The sequence below is a fragment of the Narcine bancroftii genome, chromosome 4, assembly GCF_036971445.1.
Source record: "Narcine bancroftii isolate sNarBan1 chromosome 4, sNarBan1.hap1, whole genome shotgun sequence".
Taxonomy (NCBI): domain Eukaryota; kingdom Metazoa; phylum Chordata; class Chondrichthyes; order Torpediniformes; family Narcinidae; genus Narcine; species Narcine bancroftii.
In genome coordinates, this window is record NC_091472.1 from 280,237,850 (window position 1) to 280,264,031 (window position 26,182).

Here is a 26,182-nt window from a genome sequence, read left to right on the forward strand (position 1 = left end):
GCCGAGGAAGGGTGGGATCGCACGTCTGCCATCTACACCATCTTGCCATGCCCCCCGATGGTGAAGGGGTTAACAGCTGTTCCTGAACCTGGTAGGGTGAGTCTTGTTGCTACCTTTTTCCTGTTGGTAGCAAAGAGAACAGAGTGTGTTCTTGGTGATGCAAATCCTTGACGATTACTGCTGCTTTCCAACGGCAGCATTTCCTGTTGATGTTCTTGATGGTGCAGAAAGATTTGCCTGGGATGTCCACTACCTTTTGTTGGGCTTTGAGCTCAGGGATATTGGCATCCCCATACCAGATTGTGATGTACCCAGTCAACACACTTTCCACCATACATCTGTAGAAATTTGCTAGTTTCTGATGTCATGTCAAACCTCCTGAGGAAGTAGAGATGCTGATGTGCTTTCTTCACAATGTCATTTGTGTGTAATGTGGAAGCAAGATCCTCCAAGATAGTGACACCCAAGAACTTAAATTTGCTCATCCACCCCACCTTAGATCCCCCAATGATCACTGGATAGTGCACCTCTGGTTTTCCTTTACTGAAGTTAACAATTAGCTCCTTGGTTTTGGTGACATTGAGTGCAAGGTTGTTGTTGGTACATCATTTAGACAAATTTTCAATTTTCCTCCTGCTGACTCATCACACCTTTTGAAACAACGCACTACAGTGGCATCATCAACAAATTTGTAGATGTTGTTCTTATTATACCGTGCCACACAGTCAGGTATGCAGAGTTGCATAGGGGCCTAAGAACGCAGTCTTGTGGTGCTCCGCTACTGATGGAGTGTTCAGATGTTCTTACCAATCCTCACCAATTGAGGTGTGGAAGTGACAAAATGTGATATCCAATTACAAAAGAGTCCAAGGTCTTGGAGTTTGCTGATCAAATTTGAGGGGATGATGGTGTTGAATTCTGAAAAGTTATCGATAAAGAGCATCCTTATGTATGCTCTTTGCAGACCATGTGTTCCATGGTTTTGTTTAAAGCCAGTGAGATGGCATCTGCCATATACCTGTAGCTACAATATAGAATTGGAATGGTTCCATGTGCCGCTGATAAATTTGAACCCCAGCCTTTAAAAATGCTTCACTGTTGATGTGAATGCCACTGGTCAACAGTCATTTAGGAAGGTTACCACACTCTTTTTGAGCACCAGTACAATTGGCGCCTGTTTGAAACAGGTGGGTATAACACCCTGCCAGAGTGAAATGAAGATATCCATGAATACATTGGCAAGTGGTCACTGATCCATAAATGTGAAGTGGAATTAACGACAAAATTAAATTGTGCCATATGAAGATGGAGAGAAAGAAAAATAGATACAGGCAATGCCAACAAAGCCTCATGTTAACTTTAAGAATAGCACATTACTAAATGTACCACGGGAGTTTGGAGAAATGGGGGTGCTGATCGCTGCACGATTGGGTGTGGTTTTTGTGGCTTTAACCACAATCTTTAAAGTGGAGTGGGGGTGTTGTATATTTACACAGCACTTATTAGGAGGGTTTTCTTTTTAACAGATATAATTATAAGTATGGTAGTATATATTCTTTGTATTTTTATTTGCATTTTCCTTTTACTTGGATTGCTGGAGGAGATGCATACTGGCACATGAAATATTACTTACTGGAATTAGAGACTTGCAAGGAGGGGGATTTATTATGTATTATCGAGATGTGTAAGGTAATGAAGTTTGAAATGTTTATGTTAATGGATTAAACAAACCTATGAAAAGGAAGGAAATTAACATTATGAAAAAGGCAGTTGATTTTGCTTTTCTTCAAGCACATTTAAATGAAAAAAAAAACATTTGAATCAAAAAGGGATTGGATTGGACATATATCTTCTTCATTTAATTCTAAGGCAAGAGTTGTGGCAAATTTAATAAAGAAGAATCCTCCAATTAAAATTCAAAATGTTGTAATAGACCCAGCAGGGAGATATGTAATGTTACACTGCCAAATATTTTCTAAATTGTGGACTTTTAAAAATTTGCATGGCATGCTCCAAATATTGATGATGAGAAGTTTATTCAAGAAAAATTTCTTAATCTAGCAGTGGCACACAAGAATATCTTAATAGGAGGGGACTTTAATTTCTGTTTAGATTTACTTGACTGATGACAAAAGCAGCTAAAGATACACTGGTTTTGATGAAAGATTTGAATTTAATAGATGGAGGAGGATTCATCCAAGAGAAAAAGATTATTCATTTTATTTGAGTATGTATGATTCCTATTCTAGAATTGATTTATTTTTGATTTTGGCACATGTGCAAGCTAGGATTCTTGAAGCAGATTATAAAGTGAGGATTTTTATCTGATCATTTGCCTTTGTTAATAACGATAGAAATTTCTGAAAAGGAAAAGATGACTTATAGATGGAGATTTAATTCTTTATGATTGAAAGGATTTTTGAGTGTGATCGAACACAGATTCAGATATTTTGTGATACAAATCTGAACTCAGTAAATAAGTTTATTATATGGGATGCTTTAACAGGGCATTTAAGAGGTAAAATTATGTTTTACTTCTAAAATTAAAAAAGGAATATATGAGAGAGATTGATCAATTAGAGAGAGATAACGAGGTTCTGAATATAAACGTAGACAATTACTAAATAAAAAAACTTCAGTATAATACATTGAAAACTTTTAGAACTGAGAAAGCAATTATAAGAGCAAAACAAAGATATTACGAATAAGTGAGAGATCACAAAGCATTAGATTGGCAATTAAAAGCAGAACAGACCTCTAGAATTATCAATACAATTAAAAAGGATACTAACAGCTACTTACAGGCCCCAAGAAATAAGTGAATCATTAAAAAATATTTGAAATCGTATAGTTCAGAATATTTAAAAGACGAAAATAAAATAGATAGCTATTCATCACAGATAATGCTGCCTTGACTAAGTTTAGAGGAGCAGACTGAGCTAAATGTTCCTTTTACAAAGGTAGAGGTGAGGGAAGCCATGGGTTTACAGAGCAATAAATCTGCGGAAGAAGATGGATTTCCATCTAAATTTTAGAAAGAATTTAAACATTTATTAATTCCTATATTTATCCAAGTATTAGATCAAGCTTTGGAAACCCATAATTTCCCAGAATCATTTTTCATGGCAATGATTCCTAAAAAGGAAAGAGATCCTTCATCTTATAGATCTATTTCATTATTAAATGTGGATTATAAAATCGTTGCAAAAACTTTGGCAAATAGATTGACTACATTAATAAATATGAATCCAACAGGCTTTGTAAAGAGAGGCAGTCATTGGAAAATGTAGCTAGATTATTTGGCATAATTCATTTAGTTTAAAAAAACTGATTTGAGTGTTCTGGAGGCTTTGGATGCGTTTGATAGATTGGAATGGGTTTTTTTTTGTTTAAAGTGATGGAAAAATTTGGATTTGGATCAAATTTTGTAAATTGGATTAGGGCACTCTATAATAATCCTGAAGATAAATAAGTGACTAATGGATGAATATCTACACTACTTCAATTAGGTTGATCAAGTAGACAAGGAAGGCCTTTATCTCCAGCTTTATTTATTTTAGCTAGAGAACCTCTTCTCAAGCAATTTGGAGTGATTTGGAAATTAAGGGATTCAGGGTAGGTCAAGAACATAAAACTAGTTTATTTACACATGATATCTTAATATACTTGAATGAGCCTGAGATATCTTTATGAAAATTATGTTCAACTGGAAGAATATGGGAAAGTTTCAGGTTATAAAATAAACTGGGATAAAAGTGAAATTATGCCATTAATGGAAGGTGATTATACTCAATGTCAAAGGGATACTCAGTTTACATGGCCAAAAGAGGGTATAAAATATTTAGGCATTCGTATAGATAATAATTTGAAAAATCTATACAAATTGAAATATTTACCATTACTGAAAAAGATTGATAAAGAGTTTTTTTAAAATGGATGAATTTATGTACAACTTTGGTGGGAAAGGTTAACTATATTAATATGAATATATTCCCAAGAATACAATATCTTTCCAAACATTACCTATTTTAATACTTCAATTTTTTTTCAAGAAATGAATATATAAGGTTCTTCCCTTAAAATGTCAAGAGTTTCTATAGAGAAGCAAACATGGCAATATCAAACTGTTATTATCAAGCTGCACAAATGAGATTCCTTTCTTCAAAAGGGAGAAAAAAATTTGGCATGGGTTAAAATAGAATTGAATAAGAGAGAGAAAAGCAGAATTTATAAATAAGTGGGCACCAAAATTAATAGTTGGTGATAAAGACACACTAGGATAGAAACAGTTGATTTGTATCTGGAATAAAATAAAATGATGAAATTGGTGAAGAGGATGTGTATTGTCCAAAATACCTTTGATATAAAATCTTCATATCTTTTTCAAAGGACAATGAATTTTTGGATCTTTAGTCTCGTAAAGAAATTATAAATGTTAAAGATGTTTATGAAAGGGGTCAATTAATGTCATTTGAGTAATTGAGAAATAAATATGGTATAATTCATAACATTTTTTTTGTTATTTTCAACTAAGAGCACATTTAAGAGATATGTTAGGATCAACCATGTTGTTGCCTCGTTGTACTGAAGTAGAACTCCTTAATAGAATGGAAATTGTTAAAAGGTTTTCTTCTATGATATACTCTATAACGTAGAAACTTTTAAATGAGCAGTTCACAAGTCTAGACATAAGTGGGAAATAGATCAAAATATTGCAATTGAGCAAATACAGGCAGATTTATGTAGGAATTGTATGATTAGTACTATTAATCTAAGACAGATTAGCTCAGTATAATATTTTACATCAGCTATATCAGAAATGGAATATATTAAAATCAGATTTATCAGATCAATGCTTCAGGTGTGGTGAAGATGTGAAAACTTCCTTGCATTCAATTTGGTCTTGTCCTAACGCAAGACCTTTCAGGGTAGATTTACGGAATTTTTTGGAACAAGTTGTACGAGTTTCATTTCCACAAAATCCAAACATTTTTATTAGGAAATATTGAAGGAACAATGCCTAAATTAAAACTATCAATATATCAACTGGAAGTAGTTAAAGTAGCCTTAGCGACGGCGAGTATATCTATTGCAGTTAATTGGAAATCAGATATATTTTTAGGTATCCAGAAATTCGAAGTTGCATTCCTTTGGAAAAGTTACATATTGCTTTAGAAATAAATATACTTTTTTTTGCAAATTTGACGCCGGTACACCCAAATATTTGGCTTAAATTTGTCTGTCTCTAGACCTGCGAGATTCTCCTCTGAATTGTACTGAAGAACTTTTATATACATGCATTAGATAACATCTCTCTTTGAAATCTTGAAAATGTTCTTTTTTCTTTTCTTTCTACATTTAAATAGCTGTATCTTTTACATTAACTTTTTTGGGTGAGGGGGTTTGGGGGGGGGGGTGATTACCATCATGCATGTAATTTTTGATTTGGTTCTTTTGGAACCTGCATTACTATATTAATTCTGATTACTGCATTTTTGTAGAAAATTTTGAAATATTTTAAAAAAGTACCTCATCTTACACAGAGGCATATTGCAGTCATTAGTACAGTCAGTCCCTGGGTTATGAATGTCCGACTTATGGACAACTTGGACCTATGAAAGGACTACATGCAGCTTCAGCGGTTCATCAGCTCAAGGAAGGAGTACACTGCTGGCTGCTGTTGCCTGACAACTCAGTTAAAGAGTTTCCCCAAGCAAATATCAGAGAAAGATTTCAGAGAAGAAAGAGTGATAGGCCATAATCATAAGCGAAGAGAAAGGAAGCAATGTAGATCATGAAGCAGCATGCAGGAGCATTTAGCCTGCCTGGGATTGACAGCAGCATCCAGCCGCAACCACCGAATGTGAATTAACCAGTCTCCATTAAAGTGTGGCTTCGTTCAACATTGGCTGGATGCCAGCATCTGGCTTCCAGTCTGATTCTGCCAGCCTTCAGAGAGGTGCTGAAATCATGCAGGACTTCTGCTGCAGGACTCTATACTGGCATGCCATTTAAAGTTGGCACAGCCAGTGTGATGTCATTAAGTACTTGCCTCAATTGTAGGACTATGAATATGCTTTATCTACTTCATTGGGGCAAACAAATAAAGCTGTGCCTACACGAATTTGCCACATATTAAAATACCTGTATACTATATACCAAGACAAACATTTTCAATGACACTAAATAAGAAACGCATGTACCTGTTCCAACTTACCTATAAATTTGACTTGGAAGACAGATGTAGGAAAGGATCTAGGGAATTGCCTGCACTCAAGAGTGAATTCAACAGTTTTGGATAATCATAGATCAATTCCCCCCTTTTAGATAAGGACAAGGTTAAATTATCCTCGAACGGCCATAAGTGTGATTACGGAAATAGGGCGCAGACGACGCACCTGCCATTTTCTTTCAGGTCCTTAGTTTTCTATTGTGTTTCTTTACTCTTCAGTGTTTTCTTTGAATGGTGTTGCCAGGTTGATTTCATTTCATTTTAGGTCTTGATAGGGGTTGTATGTCCCATGATGAGTAGGGTTGAGATAGATTTTTGGAATGTACTTGCTGTGGTGGGTGGGGGGGGGGGGGGTTGGTGTTTGGTATGCCTATGTACATGAAAGGCTTTGATTATTGGATTTTGCAAGTGTGTGAAAACTAAAATAGGAAAAAAAAAAATTTCAGGTAATCATTCTCTCCAATTTGTGTCAGAATTAGCCAATCCTGATGCAAAGTCATTCACCTGTAACATTAACTCAAATTTTCTTACCAGTCACTGCCTGTTGTCAGTTTATATCCCCTTCCTCACTCCTAATGTCCTCTTCCATCCTCCTCCATTTCTATTCCACACAAATTGGCTATAATTGCCAATTCCTTGGGAAGCATCGAAAGCAAGTGTCACTTGAACAACTGATCTCCATGCCATCACAAGTATTCCCTCATCTCTACAATTAAAAACATGTTTGTCCCTCACCCATCCAGTTCAGATGAAAAGTTACCAACCTGAAAAATTACTCTCTCCAAAGATGATGCCTGATCTGCTGAGTATTCCACAAAATATTTATTCCTTTTTTTATTAAATGCACTAAGACTCAGATATTGAAAGGAAGAGGCAAAAAAATAGGTGTCATCACCATCAGAAGCCAAACCAAATCACAGGAAATTGGAATGCAATGAATGCACCTTTGGCTGTAGATCTTTCAAAGCAAATGAATGTACGACATTGCAGGACAATAACGTGCATCAGCCATTTTCAACAGGGGCCCTACGCCCACCAACCCCTTCACCTGTGTCACAGCACATTTAAGTAAAAGGCTTGATTTTTTTTCATCTCACATAACAAATATGTTTTTCATGTAGTTGGTAAGAGAGGTGTAGAAAAAAAAACGTGTCTGTTTCACAAGGGGCCCACAAACTTTGAGCAGAGCCCTCAGAGAGCCATAGCCCAAAAAAGTTGAGAATGGCTATTCTAGCTTTCTAAGGATGAATAAATGGACAAATCGTCATCTATTTTTTTTAAATAATCCAATCTCAGAGAAAAATCACAGTCTCAAAGAAATTGGATTCTTGTGTGATATTTTACAGATAGATTGCAATGAAAGTTGTCCCAGCAATAGGTTGCAAGAGACACCATCATATCCCACATCTCTTCCAACTCTTGCTCTGCTACATTGACAACTTCATTGGTGCTTCCTTCTGCACCTATGATGAGCTTGTCAACTTCATCCACTTTGCTGTGAACTTCTATCTGAATCTCAAATTCACTTGGTACGTCTCTGGAAACTTTTTCTTTTTTTTTCCATCTGTGTCTGCATTTTGAGAAACAAACTATGGGCATCTTTTGTAAAGCCACTTACTCACAGTTAGCTTGACTGCACCTATTTCCATTCCATCTCTTTGACAAATTCTATTCCTTTCCTTCAATTCCTCAACTCCGCCACATCTGCTCCCAGGACAAGACCTCCCAAGACATTAGAGATATCCTCCTTGAGACAATGTAATCTCCACTCAACTACCATTAATTCAGCCCTCTATTTCTCATACATCTGCCCTAGCCCCTCCACCTTGTCGCGAGAAACAGAGACCCCCTCGTCCAAATCTATCACCACCAGCCTCTGAATTTTAACATTATTCTCCACAATTTCCACCATCAACAGGATCCCTAAACAGTCCTTTCAAATAAAGGAACACTTCACCTGTGAATTTGTGGAGGACATCTACTGCTTCCTTTACACCAGCAGACTAGACACAGACTAGGAGATTGTTTCGTTAAATACCTTCACTGCCTGCTGCAACAGCAAGGACCACCCAGTTGCCAACCATTTCAATTCCACACACCACTGCCACACTGATATACGTGTCCATGGCCTCATGTACTTCCAAATTGAGGTCACATGCAAATTGGAAGAACCATATATTCCATTTTAGCAGTATCCAACCAGTGGACATCAATATCGACCTCCAATTTCTGTTAACCCCCCTCCCTCAGTCTCACTACCTCTCCATCTCCCTTCCTCCAACTCCTCACCCCTTCCTTTCCTCCCAGAGAGAAAACCTTAAAACCTTCTTGGGACTTGGCCTTCTCCCTTTACAATTTCTTAGCTTCTTTCTCTCTCTCTCTCTCTCCCCCCCCCCCCCCCCCCCCATGTCCTTTTAGCTTGTGCTCCTGGCCTTCCCCTTCTTCCTCTCACCTTTTTATTCAGATGTTTGCCTGATTTTCGAGATTCCTGTGGAAGGCTCAGGCCCAAAATGTTGAATGCCTTTTTCTTCCTGAGGAAGCTAGCTGACTTGCTGAATTTCTCCAGCAGTTTTGGGCACTGCACTGGGCCCTCAGGATCTGCAGATATTCTTGTTTACCACCATTCTATCCAACACTACAGTGTTTATTATTTGATAGTCAGGTTGACCTTGCAGACCTTGTGCAATCTTGGAAAAAAAAACAATGGATTTTGTCATACTCATGCCTGGAATAATCCAACTTGATTTCACACCAAGGACCCCTACACAAACATATCTCTAATTTGAGCTTGGCCTACGCAACATCAGATCTTGACAGAGTAAACTTGTTTTTAAATATAAAGAAAATAAAGTTATTGAATTGCACTTCTTAATGGCCTTTGCCACTTCAGGTCCATTCAATCATCTGTTTAACATCACAACCCATTGTGCATCAGAAATCTCTTTCCAAGCTGTCCAAAATACTGAAAAGAATGGCATATCAATGCATACTGTATTTAATAATATGAACGGAACTTTGTCCCAATACTTACATTTGTTTACATTTTATTAAAATAATTTGCATTTACGTTCACTATTTCTCCATTTTAACTTTGCTTCAGTCAACCACAACATGTACTTGCACAAAATTATCACAAAAGAGAAGGTGGTGTACATGTTGAAAATTTACATAGGAAGAAAATCACTTGACAATTACATAAAAACGTATTACATTTAGGGAATAACCATGATAATCCATCCGTAAAACATCTGCAATCTACTGAGAAATTTTCTTTTCTACCCAATATGGAGAACACAAATTTCTAATGTCGTACAATACAATTTGCTCATTTTCCTACAACTTCAAATGGGTGCAAAGCTTTTGAGCTTCCTCCTCATTACAGATATACCGTCTTCAAAATCTTTGGTCACAAAAAGATGCTATGTTCCTGATAATGCTACGGACGTTCAGACATATTTGTAGTTCTATTATCAATGTACAAAAAAAAACCTATATTAAATGCAGGAAAAAATTTCGGCAATATTCATTATGCGAGACAAAGTTTGCGGCATGCCGCCCGACTTGGTTCAGCAAAATTATGTTCCTTTAATAACGAATTAATAAATCAAACACATTAGTAACAACACACGTCAGTAAAATAAAAATGGTATCTTTCCTACTCTTTCTACCACAACTAACCTGCTCCAGCCAATGCCATTGGGTTGTGAGCTCATCACAAACGAGGCAATTCAGAACACAATTCCAGTTACTAAAAAGCAAGGCAATAATGAAATGTTGACTAAAATAGTAACAGTGAAAAAGACACATTGCAAGTTTGGACCCAATTATATCCCGCTTTAATTTAATAAAATAATTATTCGTTCTCACTTGCTTTTCGATGTCTCGAAAGCGAAGATCAGTCATCGATTTTACGTTCAAGGCGGTCAGATTTTGTCCGATGTACTGGAGTGCTATATTTACGCTCATCTATTTTAGGATCCTCAGGATCATTGCTTAATCCCATTTTATCTATTTCCCCAGATTTAAACACGTTACGCCCACACCATCCTTGAAAAAAACCACAAACACTCCTCAAGAAAACGTATTTTATGTTATTAGTGTCCGGTTATACCAATTCGATACGAACCATGCCGTACTCTTACCTGGTTTCCACATGCCGAATGGACAGAAGACACATTCCAATGTATATTTAAAATCTACAAGCACATAATAGGCAGAACGAACTGAAGTAATATTGCAAACTGCCTGCTAATAATGCTCACGCCTATTCGAAATCCCTGTGGTTACTGCATCTCCCCAAGTACAGGACCTGCTACTGCGGCCTATTGGGGAGAGGAGGGGGGAACTAGGCCGCCGGGCTAATTTTACCCAGTCAAACCCCTCCATACGTCGCTTCCGCAAATCCTTTATTCAGTCCGTCACGGAGAACGATGGTGACCTTCTCACCGTGCGTGGTGCACATTTACCATTGTTTTATTGGTTCAATCAAGACCAATACAGAGTTAACTGCGGGGGAAGTGATTTCCAATCTTATTCAGGAAAAAAAATACTTACCAGTCCCCCACCGAAGAGATTTGTTGCAGCGAGTCGGGAGCATGGCTAAACTCTGCCCCCTCTCCAACACCCTGGCCCTCTCTTTTCCCCCACCCTCGGCAACTCCAACCAAACCTGATGGATGGAGCAATGACGTGCACTAACAGACAGCAACCAATGGAGGCGGGAGAAGCAGCCTTACCCGGGATTACATGTTTAAAAGCCTCAAAGACTACACCCCAAACTGCAGAATCCCGATTAACGAAAGGGTAACGTGCACAAGTCATTCTGCACTCGGTTCAATGGCAGCAGAAAGTGTGCATGAATGCACACCGGCGATGAAGGCATCCCTCCGAACGATGAAATCGAGGGGCAGGCACACATGTGTGATCAGTTAGAACGTGGAGATACAGGATTGCACGGATTGACACAAAATTGCTTCATTTAGTAGATTCCATCAAGATTTGCGTCCCATTCACATTAATTCAATGTATTTTTATATAAATTACACTAATACTCCAAACATCTCCACTTATGGTTAACATCGGGTTTACATGACAGATTTCAACAGGTTACTCCCGCAAAAATTACAATCTCTCCCCAAACTAGGTAATCTTCTAAAGTATCCTTCAACAATCAAAATCAGCATTTTATATATATATTAAAATTCAATATATATATATATTTAGAATGAGCTGGATTTTGAAAACGGATGCCACAATTTTGATCAGGTTTTGCTCTTCGCCCTGTTCCACCCGTCCACCCTCCCTTCGGCCGGGTGGACCCGCCAATCAACAAGGCACAATGGTGAGGCTCAGCCAATGATCGTTGGCCGAGGGCGGGGTCCACCAGCCATCACGTTAGGCTGAAACAGCGCCGCAGGCGTTCGAGCTCGGGCGTCCGCCGCGAACACGCGACGTTGCCGCTGAAACCCACGTTAAACCCCCCCCCCCCCAACTTCCTTCATAAAGTCAGTCCACAACCCGCCTTACCTCCCATCCGAAAGCTGTGCGCGAACGCATAGAGCGACCAAACAGGATTAAAAAAAAACTAAACCGAAAACCTATGGGAAAACCCCACCCCCAACCTGACCCGGCATCACCACGCCGTATGTGCGTCATCACGCCCGACGTCAATGGCTCATGGTCGGAGAGGAGGACGTGAGCGCGGATGATGGGTGTTGAGCGCGTTTCTCGCCGCCGCCACCACCTTTGGAAAGTTTGAAGTAAGTCGAGCATGAAATGTGCACGTGCAATCTCTTTATTATCAATCGATTGAAACTAATTGTCAAACACTTTTCATCTCTGATGAAATTAATTTTTTTGGGTGATGTTTTGCTATCAACGAGTGTATTTTGCATCTCGTTGAAACAAGATGCAGTGAACACGATATAATTTTGAAGATTTACATGGATTAGGATCTTTAGTGTTTTAACATAATAAAATATTCCAAAGATTTTTTTGAAATGTATTTTCGGCGAGTGGTACTACGCCAATTAATTCTTCATGTGCAAGGCTGGTACCAGGCGAACAGATTTTACCCGATTGTTGGATGTTATTCTTAATAAATACAAACTTTTTCTGAACTTTTATTTCCATATGTTGTCATATCATATGAGCATATACATAGATAACAGCACATCAATCTTTCTTATTCGAGTTCTCTTCATGGGTTTGGGCACCCAATTAATCTTATTCTAACCAATATGTGTCACCTGTGTATTTAACCTCGAAATATGCCCATTGTGATACTTTTGAGCTTCAATAGTAGAGGGTCAGAGTAAATCTTATTGAATTTATCACTCTGCCATCACTATATATGCGCTTGTATAATATAGTAAGCCACTGTTTGTCTATTCGTTGGGGCACACTCGTTGGCTCCACCCACAGGCTCATGAATAAAGGTGACTGTTCCACAGCATCTTCCCCTGTTCAGGACAGTCAACCAGCATTGTCATGCCTCCGTTCTTTTATGAATAAATTTTGACAATGGAGCAGATCCTGAACCAGAGAAGCTATAATCGACCCTCAATCGCCTGAGGCCTCTACCAACTTCGCTGTGTGGCTTCAAAGCATTCCTGCAGGCATCATAGGCCATCGCTTGGTCAGAGCGCCAAGCTACAGATATTGCACTCCCAGGTTGTGCCCCTGGTGTACTCGATTATTAGAGTTGCCATTATCATATCCAGAGTTGATGAACATCTTGAAAGGCCAATACCTGAGTAAGGTAAACAAGATCTACACCAAAGACCTCTTGAAAACAGTGACTCAGGGAATCGAGCGCTGAGAACCAGCAGGCCTGTGAATGCAAACCTGTGCCAGCCGCAGAGAACAGAAGGTACCTGATTAGAGACGCCTCTGTCACAGGCATCAAGTCTAATTACATCTGTCAGAGACTGTTAGAGCAAGGTAAGCTCAACTTGCAGAGGGCTGTCAAATTGGTAGGCACACTAGAGGTGGCCCTTCGGAATATGGAAGCCTATTTGGCTGACAATGTGGCCACCTCGTGGTCTCGGTCACCGCCAATTTGGGATGCGGTGCCACCGTTATATCCCGCCAGCGATTCGACCACAGCATCTGTACTCTGCGAGCCCCAAACACCACCATCACCATGTCCTGTCAGTGACCCAACTCTGGACCAAGGAAATCTTCATCAACTCGCCAGATCATATAATGAGCTGCCTGTTCGATAGTGGGAGCACAGAGAGCTTCATCCAACCTGACACGGTGCAGCACTACTCCCTCATGGTAAGCCCAGTAAGCCAAAAGGTCTCCTTGTTCTCAAGTCCCATATGACTGATGTCCACTATGATTGCGTAGTGATCCTGATTGTGCAAGGCCCGACTACAAAGACTTCAAATTCTTAGTGATGTCACAGTTATGTGCTGCTGTGCTACTGGGACTGCCCCCTCCCCTGTTTGGGACAGTCGACCTGCACAAACATGTCTCCATTCTATTGTGAATAAAAACCTTTCAGTTTTGCATAATTTCCTTTTGGAGTTATTGATGGTGCATCATATACAATCACAATCTCATCTGTGTGCATTACTCCAATTACATGTAGAGTGCACCACTTGAAATCCTCTCCACCACTGAAATTAATTGATCTCAGTAATAGTATTACCGGTGACCACTTGATGTTGAAATCATCAGTCTTTAGTTGGAGTTTAGCTATTATGCTTTCCATCAAATATACACTTTTTAATCTTTCCCTCCATTGTTGGACAGTTGATTAATACTGTAATCATCTTTGTGATCACCCAAGTAAACTTGCCTGGTTTTTGGTATCTATCCTCTGAAGTTGCTCCTAATATAAAATGTGTTAGCTCCAAAGGTAGGTCTACTCCCATGATTTACTTAATTTCCACCTGAATATCTCTCTAATATTGATACAGTTTGGGACAATCCCCAAAAAATATGGATATGATGGCCAATCTTCCTGCATTCTCTTCAGCATAATTCTGAGGTGCTACTGTATCTTGTCTTAAATACTCACATTTTAATTTTCCACTCACACTCCCTCCAGGTCGAGCTACTTGTGACCGTCAAGGCATTTCTTTTCTTGCATTCCATCAGTAATACAAACATTCATTTCTAATTCCCATTTCTGTTTTATTTCCATAGTGTTTCCTAGTTATCTTGAAGTCCTCGCTATAGGTGAGCTATCAGGTTCTTCTTTATCACTCCCCCCAAAGTCAGCATGAAAATCTTTTCGAGTGTAAACAATTTTTACATACCTGCTCCCAATCTGCATGTGTCTGCACTCTAAGTAGTGCCGCACTTGAAGGAATCTAAACAAAAATCTATCCCTGACAAACCAAATTCTTTCTGAAGATGCTCATATAATTTCAAGGTTTCCCCACAAAAAAAAGCTGATCCACAACAGTGAGCCCTTTATCCTCCCAATTTCTAAAGCAATTATCTACTTTTCCAGGTTGAAATTGTGGGACAACTACTATTTTTAATGCTCTGGATATAGAGTTGAAAATGTTTTCTAATAGCCATCCAAATTTTCATTGTGAATTTAATCTATTCATTAACTATTCTTAATTTTTTCCAATTTGCTTGGCTTAGGAATGATAGGTCTTCTGGAGAAATACTGCAGCATGAATTTTGTTCTATACTCACCCAACCCATTTGTTATCTATGTTATCAAGGTCCTCATCTGTGCTGCCCAGTAGTAATATTGTTAATTAAGGCCCCCTTTTTGCTTTGGCAATAACAAAGTCTTAAGTCTAACTCTAGGTTTTTTATTTTGCCATACGAATCTTTATATCAATTTGTCAAGAGCTTTAAATGCTATCATTGGAACTCCTACTGTAAAAGATTGAAATTTAAAAAAAAAAGCAATTTGGGTAAAATATTCATTCAGATAAGGGGAGAATATCTGACTTTATCTCCTTCAGTATCTTTCCATAATTGGGTACTTATATTTTTAAGATGGAGTGATAATAATGCCTAGGTATCTGAAGCCGTCTCTAGACCAATGAAACATGACCTGATATCTAATTGTGATAGCCACGTACCAACAGCATCATTGCTTCCAATTTTAATTTTATAACCAGATATTTCTTCATATTCTTTTAAAACTTGCATCATGCGAGGCACTGAAGAAATAGGGTTCGTCACACACAGCATGGTATCATCCGAAAATAGGGATATCTTGTGTTCCACCCCAAAATAATTTTTTGTACCCTTTATATAGCCCTCTTGCCTAATATATGCTCTCAGCATATATCGAAGAGCAGGGGACTTAAACTGTCTCCCTGCCTAACTTCATGTTTGAACCTGAAAAAACTGAGAGCAACATCCATTCACCCTCACTCTTGACCTTGGGTTTGAATATACTACTTTCACCCATTTTATAAATTTTGGGTGAAACCCCATCTTATTTAATGTATGGTTAAGATAGACCCAATCTACTTCATTAAAAGTCTTTTGTGTGCCAAAACTAAGTATCATAGATATCTGATTTTTTTTTTGCACGTGACATAATGTTAAGAACGTGCCTGATGTTATTGGCTCCCTGTCTACCAGGTACAAATCCTATTTGATCAGGGTGCATCAACTGTGTTATAACCTTTTGAATTCTCTTTGTTAGTATAGCGCTAAGTATCTTCTGATCATTTCGTAAAAGACTTTTTGGCCTATAAACTTTCACACTTAGTGGGGTCTTTCCCATCCTTATGAATAACGGAGATTATAGCCTCTGCCCACAATTTAGGAGGATTTCCTTCTGATAGGGCATAATTATAGGCCTTAGCCAGAATCAGGGAAAGCTTCTCCAAATAACAATAGTCAAATTTTCCTGGAGTCCCATCGGTCCCCAGGGACTTTTTATTCTTTAGTTTATTAGCAACTTCCTTTATTTCCTGTTCTGTACATGCTGTCATTTTTACTACTGCTTCTTGGGAAAGGGAGGGTATATTTAATCGAGAAAATAATGTTCTTATCTTCCCCCTCTTTGTCGATGATTTCAGGAAAGTCTATACGACCTTCATAAAAGGATGCAAATGCTTCTGTTATTTTTCTTTGTTGTGAAACTAACTTCCTTGAGGCCAAGTGAAAGACATTGGAGTCCACTTGATTAGCTTGCTCTTTACCTAGCTGAAATGCCAAGGTGTAACTAGCTCTGTTTCCCTTCTCATAATATTTTTGATTCAAAACTCTCAGGGCTCCTTCAGTTTTGAATATCAAGAGCTCCTCTATTTTGTGTCTTGATTCATTTAGGAATTTTTCATTTTTATTGTTATTTTTATGTACTGATTCTAATACCTTTATTTTATTTTCCAGGACTGAATGTTTCTTCAACCTGTTCTTTCTTATTTTACTTGATATTTCAATCATTTTACCCCTTATTATTGATTTAGCAGCATCCCACAAGATGGATGGTGTCACTTCACCATTTTCATTGATATCAAAATACTCCTCCATACACTGTTTAATTTTCTGACTCAGTAAAGGGTCAGTCAATTGAGAAATGTTTGCTCTCCAATATTTAAAACACTTTTCTATTTCTAAATCCAGACTGAGGATTATAGGTATGTGATCACTGATTGTTATTGAGTCTTTTTTATAATCTACTTTATACATATATTGTTAATGAATGCAAAACATATCTATGCGTGAATAACTCCCATGTACGTTTGAGAAGAAACTAAAGTCCATCCCCTTTGGATATCTGTGTCTCTATGGGTTTACTAACCTCAACTCACTTAACAATGTTTTAGATCTTTTTGATCTATCTAGCCTCCCATCCAGAATAACATTAAAGTTTTCACCAACAATTATCATACCTTTAGCATTATTTCCAATTATATTCACAAATATCTCCAAAGAAAGAGGAATCATCTTCTGTGGGAGCATAAATTTTCAGTATCGAAATATCTTTCCCATTTATTGTACTAATTACTATGACATATCTTCCCAATGTGTTTTGGATCACTTCATCTGCAGAGAAGACAACACTCCTATTGAATAAGGTTTCCTGTAGGAGGTACTAAGTACCTGGTCCATCCACTCTCTCCTGAGCTTTTTATGCTCAATGTCCTCCAAATGGATTTTCTTTATCATTGCCATTTCACATACAAGGTTTTTAATTTGGCTAAGAATTTTTCTCCTTATTGGGTGATTTAATCCATAAACATTTTCGCTTACTCTTTTTAAATTCAGAGGGAGGAGGGGAAGAAAGAGGTTTTTTTTTAAAAAAGGGTTCTCCCAACCTAACCATCCCAACTGGACACCCAGAACAAATTGGTGTGCCAGCTCCTTATACAAAGGAGAAGAGATGTGACTAGATCTCTTCTGGGTGCACCCACTTTCTGTGTGGTTGCAACTAAATGAGGTTGCTCAAAATCCCTCTTTGGGAATCCTAACAGTTATAAAGTAAATATCAGGTATAATCTGCTGCTTTGAGAAAACCCTCTACAGTCCCTCTCTTTGATATTAAAAGTAAGATACTGATATAAAATACATAACCCGCCTCAGTATGTATTGTTAGCCAACTTTCTTTGAAACAACAAACCAAGATATATATATATATATTTGGCTTGGCTTCGCGGACGAAGATTTATGGAGGGGTAATGTCCACGTCAGCTGCAGGCTCGTTTGTGGCTGACAAGTCCGATGCGGGACAGGCAGACACGGTTGCAGCGGTTGCAAGGGAAAATTGGTTGGTTGGGGTTGGGTGTTGGGTTTTTCCTCCTTTGTCTTTTGTCAGTGAGGTGGGCTCTGCGGTCTTCTTCAAAGGAGGTTGCTGCCCGCCGAACTGTGAGGTGCCAAGATGCACGGTTTGAGGCGATATCAGCCCACTGGCGGTGGTCAATGGGGCAGGCACCAAGAGATTTCTTTAGGGAGTCCTTGTACCTCTTCTTTGGTGGACCTTTGTCTCGGTGGCCAGTGGAGAGCTCTCCATATAACACGTTCTTGGGAAGGCGATGGTCCTCCATTCTGGAGACGTGACCTACCCAGCGCAGTTTGATCTTCAGCAGCGTGGATGCGATGCTGTCGGCCTCTGCCATCTCGAGTACTTCGATATTGGAGATGAAGTCGCTCCAATGAATGTTGAGGATGGAGCGGAGACAACGCTGGTGGAAGCGTTCTAGGAGCCGTAGGTGATGTCGGTAAAGGACCCATGATTCGGAGACGAACTGGAGTGTGGGTATGACAACGGCTCTGTATACGCTAATCTTTGTGAGGTTTTTCAGTTGGTTGTTTTTCCAGACTCTTTTGTGTAGTCTTCCAAAGGCGCTATTTGCCTTGGCGAGTCTGTTGTCTATCTCGTTGTCGATCCTTGCATCCGATGAAATGGTGCAGCTGAAATAGGTAAACTGGTTGACCGTTTTGAGTTTTGTGTGCCCAATGGAGATGTGGGGGGGCTGGTATTCATGGTGGGGAGCTGGCTGATGGAGGACCTCAGTTTTCTTGTATATATATATATTTTTTTTTTTAAATATATGTATTTATATATATATTTATATATATATATATATATATATATACATTTATTATATATATTTTTATATATATATCTATATATACATTTATTATATATTCTTTCTTCTTTGGCTTGGCTTCGCGGGCGAAGATTTATGGAGGGGGTAAAAAGTCCACGTCAGCTGCAGGCTCGTTTGTGGCTGACCAGTCCGATGCGGGACAGGCAGACACGATTGCAGCGGTTGCAAGGGAAAATTGGTTGGTTGGGGTTGGGTGTTGGGTTTTTCCTCCTTTGCCTTTTGTCAGTGAGGTGGGCTCTGCGGTCTTCTTCAAAGGAGGCTGCTGCCCGCCAAACTGTGAGGCGCCAAGATGCACGGTTTGAGGCGTTATCAGCCCACTGGCGGTGGTCAATGTGGCAGGCACCAAGAGATTTCTTTAGGCAGTCCTTGTACCTTTTCTTTGGTGCACCTCTGTCACGGTGGCCAGTGGAGAGCTCGCCATATAATACGATCTTGGGAAGGCGATGGTCCTCCATTCTGGAGACGTGACCCATCCAGCGCAGCTGGATCTTCAGCAGCGTGGACTCGATGCTGTCGACCTCTGCCATCACGAGTACCTCGACGTTAGGGGTGTGAGCGCTCCAATGGATGTTGAGGATGGAGCGGAGACAACGCTGGTGGTATTGAGAACGTATTATATATATAGATATATATATAATATATATTTATATCTATATATATATACACACATTTTTGTCCTGTCTGATCAAAAATGACAATAGGTTTTTTTTTCATTTTCCATTTGACCCTCATTTTTGTATTTGTTTCAAACCTATCTACAGTTCTCCTTTGGTGCCAAGGAAAACATGAAGATTTTCCTTTAATGGAGTTGACAGCCCTCTCTGCTCCCTAGATCCTCTGCTGACAATTGACCAGTGATCCTGTATTCAGCTTCTTTCTGGGATCTGTTCTGATGAGAATTCCTATCTTCAGTATGGGCACTGCCTTGATCAGTGTCTTGAAAGCCAGAGTCTAGAAAAATCCTGTTCTGCGCTGGGAATGGAGACTTGGCTTTGATGTTTTTCTCTCACGGTTTAATCACCTGTCGTACCTCCTTGCACTTTATCTGAATTTCTGGAGAGTAGTCTTGGTCAAAATACATTCTGTCCCCCTTATATGTTATCTGCTGTTGTTTCCAAGCCTGGTGCAACATGATATTTTTCCTGCAATAGTCTAAAAATCTGACTATGATAGATCGTGGTGGAGCTTGCTCCACTCTCAGTTTGCCTGCAAGGGATTACCACTTTGTTGCACTCATGCTCATCATTATGAAGCACTTTGAGAGGCTTGTCATGAGGCAGATCAAGCTCCTGCTGCCCCGTCACTAAAACCCCTACAGTTGGCATACAGACCCAACCGCTCCACGGATGATGTCATTGCCATTGCCCTCCATCTAGCCCTCACCCACTTGGAAAAGAAGGACTCGTACGTTCAAATGCTGTTTATTGACTTCAGCTTGGCATTCAACACAATCATTCCACAGTACTTGATAAGTAAGTTGAACCTACTGGGTCTAAACACCTCCCTCTGCAATTGGGTTCTTAACTTCTTGTTGGGGAAACCTCAGAAAGTACATTACAGAAACTGCACCTCCAAGACCATCACTGAGCACGGGGGCCCCCAGGGCAGAGTGCTTAGTCCACTATTGTTCACTCTGCTGACCCATGACTGTGCAACTAAACAGCTAGAAACCACATTATCAAGTTCGCAGACGACACGACCGTGGTGAGCCTGATTAGTAAGAATGACAAGTCAGCGTGCAGAGATGAGGTGCAGTCACTAACAGACTGCTGCAGAGCCAACAATCTGTATCTGAATGTTAAATAAAAGAGATGGTTGTCAACTTTAGAAGGGCTCAGGGGGACCTCGCTCCACTAACCATTGATGGCTCCACCGTTGAAGTTGTCAAGAGTACCAAGTTCCTTGGAATGGACGGTGGAGAATCTCACCTGGTCCCTTAACACTGGCTCCATAGCCAAGAAAGCCCAGCAGTACCTCTATTTCTTGCGAATGTTGAGAAAGTTTATCTCCCACCCACCCCCCATCCTCACTACATTCTACAGAGGATGTATTGAGAATATACTGTACAATTGCATCGCTGTCTGGTTTGGTAGCTGAACTCCCTTGGACAGCAAGACCCTGCAGAGGATAGTGGAGTCAGTGGAAAAGATAATTGGGAGCTTTATTCCGACTATGAGAGACATCTACAACACTCAATGCAGGTGAAAGGCAATAAACAGGTGAAGGGCTCCACACACCTCAGTTTTTTCCCTAGACCAGACTCCTGAATTCCTTGAACATGTGTGCATAGAATACCTTGGTACCAGGGACTCTTACAGTTGCATCTTAATATTTAATTCATGTGTTTAACTTGTATTTATGTAAATATGTTACATGGTCCTGGAGAAACACTATCTTGTCTTTACTGTGCGAGCATGGTTTGAACAATAAATAAAGGTGACTTAACGACTTGTGGTTTCTCTATACAAATATTTAGGTCTTATGGCAGTTCCAGTGATTTCTTTTAAGAGTTCAGTCAAATACCGTCTCATGTCATTTTTTTCTTTTCCCTCTTCAACTCCGTAAATCCTTAGGTTCTTGCATCTCAACCTATTTTCCAGGTCTAAACATTTCTCCGCCAGCTTAGCCGCTCTGTGTAACAGGTACTTGATAACCCTCTCATGTGGAAGTTTCTCTGTCCTTCCATTTCCTTCAGTTTCCCCTCCAGCTTTTCAATTTGAGCAGTTAAATCTTTCATATTATCCTCCACTCTCGCTAGCCTCTGTTTAATATCTTCTGAGGCCACTTTGTGTTCTTTTCTCAGTTTGCAGATCTCGGAGTGAATTAATAATTCTTCCTTATCAAATTCCCCTCCATCATGTTGAGGATGGTGGGGTGCCTTCTCCATCTGTTCTCATTTATTGCTCCCTCCTTTTTCTCCACGCTCATTAACCCTATGTTGACTCATCACACTCAGTTAATCATTAATACTCAAATTATTGCATATGCGTCAATATTTATTTTATATATGGCTGATTTAAAGAGAGTTTCTTGATGAGCAAGTCAACTAAACAACTGTCACCTTCATAATGTCACTGGAAGAACCTTGGCTTCCTTTTGAACAGACTGTAATCAGTGAAGATGGGTCACACCATCTCCTCTAAGATTAATATGTGTACTCATATCCTTACTATAATTGCTCTATACCCTCGACTGCAAAGTTAATTACCATCCCAACTCCATCCTCAAATTTTCTGACAATACCATGGTTGTGGGCTGGGTATCAAATAACTATGAGTTAGTTGGAATATAGGAGATTAAGTCTAGTGACATGGTGGGAAGGTAACAACCCCTCTCAATGTCAGTGTAACAAAAGAGATTATCACTGATTTCAAGAGAGGGTCAGAGTCTACACCCCTGACCAGATTAATGGGCTGATGTCAAAAGTGTAGGAATAAATATCTCCATGACCTTACCTGGTTCAAACTCATCAACACGATAATTAAGGAAGTGCACCAACGCCTCTAGTTTCTTCAGAGACTAAGGAAGTTCAAAATGTTCCCCCATGTCCCTCAACAACTTCTACAGGTGTACCATAGAAAGCATGCATATTGGATGTATAACAGCAGGATATGAGAGCTGCTCAAGATCTGAGAAGCTACTGAATGTAGTGACAACAGCTCAGAACCTAACTCAAACTTCCCTCCCCTCCATGAACTCCATCTGCATCTTCCTCTGTTTAGGAAAGGCAACCAACATACTGAAAGAGCTGTCACACCTTAGAAACATTCTTCTCTTTCCTGCCATCAGGGAAAATGTTTAAGTGTATGGAAACACACACCAATAGGCATAAAGACAGTTTCTTCCTTGCAAGCATTAAGCTTATGAATGAACCTCATAAACCGAGCACTCAGGTTGCCCATGAGTGGGGCTAACTGATCTTCCTTTTCATTGTAATTCTTTACACGGTAAATTGTACTCTATTAGCGGCTACATGTAATGCTAGAGATAACCTTGTCATCTAATCACAGAACCCTTCCCACTGTGACAAAATGATTTAAACTTAAACTTCAGACTTAAACCATTGTCCAGCATTGCCCTATAGACCCAAGAAAATCCAAGACTTATTTTTTAAAATCATCTATATTTTTAGGTTCCAATGAGTGTTAGCATTTATTCAACTGCTATACAATTCTGTTCACTCCATATTTTTTGTTCCCAGCTCCTGACCTCTTCTGCCTTTTTCAGGGCCTACCCATGTCCCTTGGAGTTGTAAAGTAATGGGGGGAAAGAAGCAGACAGACAGGCAATCAGGAGAGAAATAAGGTGTGGTAATAAGAATTGAGGGAGTTTTGGTTTGTAACATAAGAGAAAGAAGGGAATCGTGGATAAAACATCCACCTAAAAGTCTGAGTTACTGGAGTTTTACTGAGTTGCCTATACTGCACTTAATTGAACTTGAATTTCAGGCCATTACACAACTGACCACTCCTCCATCAACTCTATTTATACCTCCTGCTATCATGGAAAAGCTGCAAACATACTAAAGTAGCTTTCCCTCCCTGATCATAATCTCTTCATTCTATCAGACAATATATACGAGGTTGTAAACGAGAATGTCCAGCATCATGGGTTGCTTCTTTCCTGTTATTGGACTCTTAAAAGGACATCATTGATAAAAGATGATGCCCTTTCTCTGTTTTAACTATACTCTTTGCTTTACCCTGCATTTTGTTTTAACACATTGTAACAATAGATTTTGTTCTTTGTTTCATTATCTCATGACCTGCTATATTTAAGTATGAGTTGAATTGTCTAGATAGTACACAAAACAAAACTTTTCACTGTGACAATAAACAGATCATTTTGGAATTAAGTGGCTTACCATTTAAGAGTTGACCACATTAAAGCATTGAGAGTTGAATGTTAATGAGACTGTATTTTTTTTTTCCATGACCCAACATTACTGAGAGAAACACTATAGGCTGCAGATGCTGTGATTGTAGTAAAAACACCAAAATGCTGGAGGAACTCAGTTGGTTTATTCAGCATCTGTGGGAGACAAAGATATATTCCCAACATTTCAGGCCTGAGCCCTTCTTCAAGAAAAATCAGAAAAGACAGAATCAACAATGGGGGAGGATTCCAGACCAACAAAAGGTGTTAATTGGATATGATAAGGGACTGGGTAGAATTTATCATGTCTGTGTGAAAGGAGAGAGGGAATGGAGAGACAATGAGGGAAGTGGAGGGGTGGGGGTGGGCTTTATCGAAAGCCAGAGAAGATTATATTAATGCCATCTAGTTGGAGGGTGTCCAGTCAGAAGATGAGCTGTTGTTCCTCCAATTTGCGGGTGATCTCAGTCTGGCAATACATGAGACCATGGACAGACATGTCATCAAGGGAAACATTACTGAACTCACCAATCACAAGCGGCAGTCGCAACGTCAGGCTCCAACCTGGTTAGCAGGTACTTCTGTCATAATCGAGAAGGATGTTAGTAGTGACTAATAAGAGCCATTTTTTTTTTGTCTCTGCCCCCTTCCCCCCCCCCACCCCCCCCCCCCCCAAATGATAGGAACATGATCAGCAAGTTTCAGATCAGGCAAATTTGGATACATGAGACTGTACATTATAAAATCTGAAGCAAATAAAAACTAGAGGAAATCTGGGTTAAGCAATATTTGTGGGTTGGGGAAGGAATTGTCAACATTTTGGTCTGAGACTTTGGATCAGGACAAAGTGGAGAGAGAAGATAGCCGGTACTGTGAGGGGAGAGCCAAGATGGGGTCAGTTGATGATTAATGGCCTGAGGAAGGGTGAAGAAAGACGAGTGGATGAAACAAGGTGCTGGAGAGGTAATAATGAATTTGGCATAGGTCGGTGGTAGGTGGGTAATGTGGAAACATTTTTTTAAAAAGGGACAGAGGAAACCAGGTGACGGAGGGGAGGATGAAAGTGAGACAGCTAGAAAGATGGAAATTGATATGTCAGGAAGGTAACAATGGGAATTGTTAAGGAAGAGGTGAAGAGTAGAGGGAACCAGATGTGGATGGGCATCCTGTGGGTGAAATGTATGAGTGATAAATGGATTGGACCAGAAGTGGGAGGGTACAAAAATGGGCTGTTTGGGGCTTGATAGGAGTATGGCGAAGGGGATAAAAATGTCAGCATCAGGAGGTGCAGTAGGTGCCTTCTACTGCCCCTTCTGAGATTTGTCTCTTGAGAGCTCATCTGTTAGAATTGCAGCTTGCAGACATGAAATGGAAGTGAATTGCAAAGAAATTTGACCTGGGTTCTTCACAAACTCAATTGATTGAGTTGAAGAATTTTGTATGAACTAAGGAAGTTAAATGGTGACTGAGCTTTCTACATTTTGCATGGAGTTGTTACTCCAAGGGGTTTTGAGACATTGCACAAGAAGGAAATATTTAGTTCCATTGACAAAGAGTAAATGTAACAAAGGGGAATTAAATATGTCTTTTGGCATTTTGTATCATCTGCATTGCTTGGCACTGAAAGGGTGGTAGAAACAAATTTAATCATTTTAAAAGGAAAGGAAGTAGAAAATGTTGAAGAAGGAGGAAACATTGCAGAATTTTACAGAATGGCCAGGCAGGAAACAAATTGGATTGCTCTTTCTTTGCGGCAATACAGATGTTAGTTGTTATCCTTTGTTTCTTAAGTCCAGAAGTGTTTATTTGTATTTTCTCAAAAATATTTTAGAGTGACATGTAATCTAAAATGATGGTCAATGATACTCGAATTATCTTCGGTTGGGGCTTTATTGGAATAACTGTCTTTAATGCGTAGCAAGCTGGAAGCATGCCAATAGATATTGATTCCCAAATTCGTTAGTTAACCCTAAAAATAGGTCTGGCAAAAAAAATAGATAATTAAAGATTGGATTTTTAATTTAAACTCAGTCCAATTTTCAGAGATGTTGAATGAAAAAAATGGTTCAAAGACTTGGGTTGTTAACAATTAAATTTAACAGGAAGAGAACTTGTGCTCTGATAGCCCTGAATGGCAAATTCCGCACATTCTTAACTTTGCCTGTGCTCTTTTGGCAAGGAAATCAATTTGCTAATGGATTAATTGATAAAGTATGTTTAAATTGCTCTTTCTTAAAGTTATCATTTAATATTGGTATATTGGGGGAAAATGTTAATTCTCCTAACAGCTGAGAAGAATATATGAAGGTGGAACATTTGAGGAACTTGGGCATGAAGGGTGTAATTGGCCAAAAACGGAGATGCTTCCATGGCCAATCTATGGTTGTCAATGCTGTAGAATTAAATGCATGTTTGTAGCAGAGCATCTTCACAATGTGGAGTAGAGAGCCAGCGATATTGCATTTTCTGTGGAGTGATTGTGACGATTGGCGAATTGCAGTCCATCAATCATGATGCAATCCTTTGTT

The 26,182-nt window shown here is 39.3% G+C and overlaps 2 protein-coding genes across 28 annotated transcripts in view; one reads left to right on the forward strand and one right to left on the reverse strand.

Moving 5' to 3' along the window:
• Positions 1–26,182, reverse strand: part of LOC138762011 (R3H domain-containing protein 1-like) — a 205,339-nt gene that overhangs the window by 175,001 nt on the left and 4,156 nt on the right. For 12 of the 25 annotated variants that reach the window (XM_069935148.1, XM_069935163.1, XM_069935159.1 and 9 more), the window contains exon 1: positions 10,787–10,878. The gene's annotated coding sequence lies outside the window, so the exon portion shown is untranslated. Of the gene's footprint in view, positions 1–10,374; positions 10,596–10,786; positions 10,879–11,757; positions 11,876–23,643; positions 23,811–24,182; positions 24,236–26,182 lie in introns of those variants that run through there. The other 13 variants (XM_069935155.1, XM_069935149.1, XM_069935153.1 and 10 more) reach the window with 6 other exon arrangements.
• Positions 11,643–26,182, forward strand: part of zranb3 (zinc finger, RAN-binding domain containing 3) — a 133,560-nt gene continuing 119,020 nt past the window's right edge. For 2 of the 3 annotated variants that reach the window (XM_069935137.1, XM_069935138.1), the window contains exon 1: positions 11,645–11,990. The gene's annotated coding sequence lies outside the window, so the exon portion shown is untranslated. Of the gene's footprint in view, positions 11,991–26,182 lie in introns of all 3 variants that reach the window. The other variant, XM_069935142.1, reaches the window with a different exon arrangement.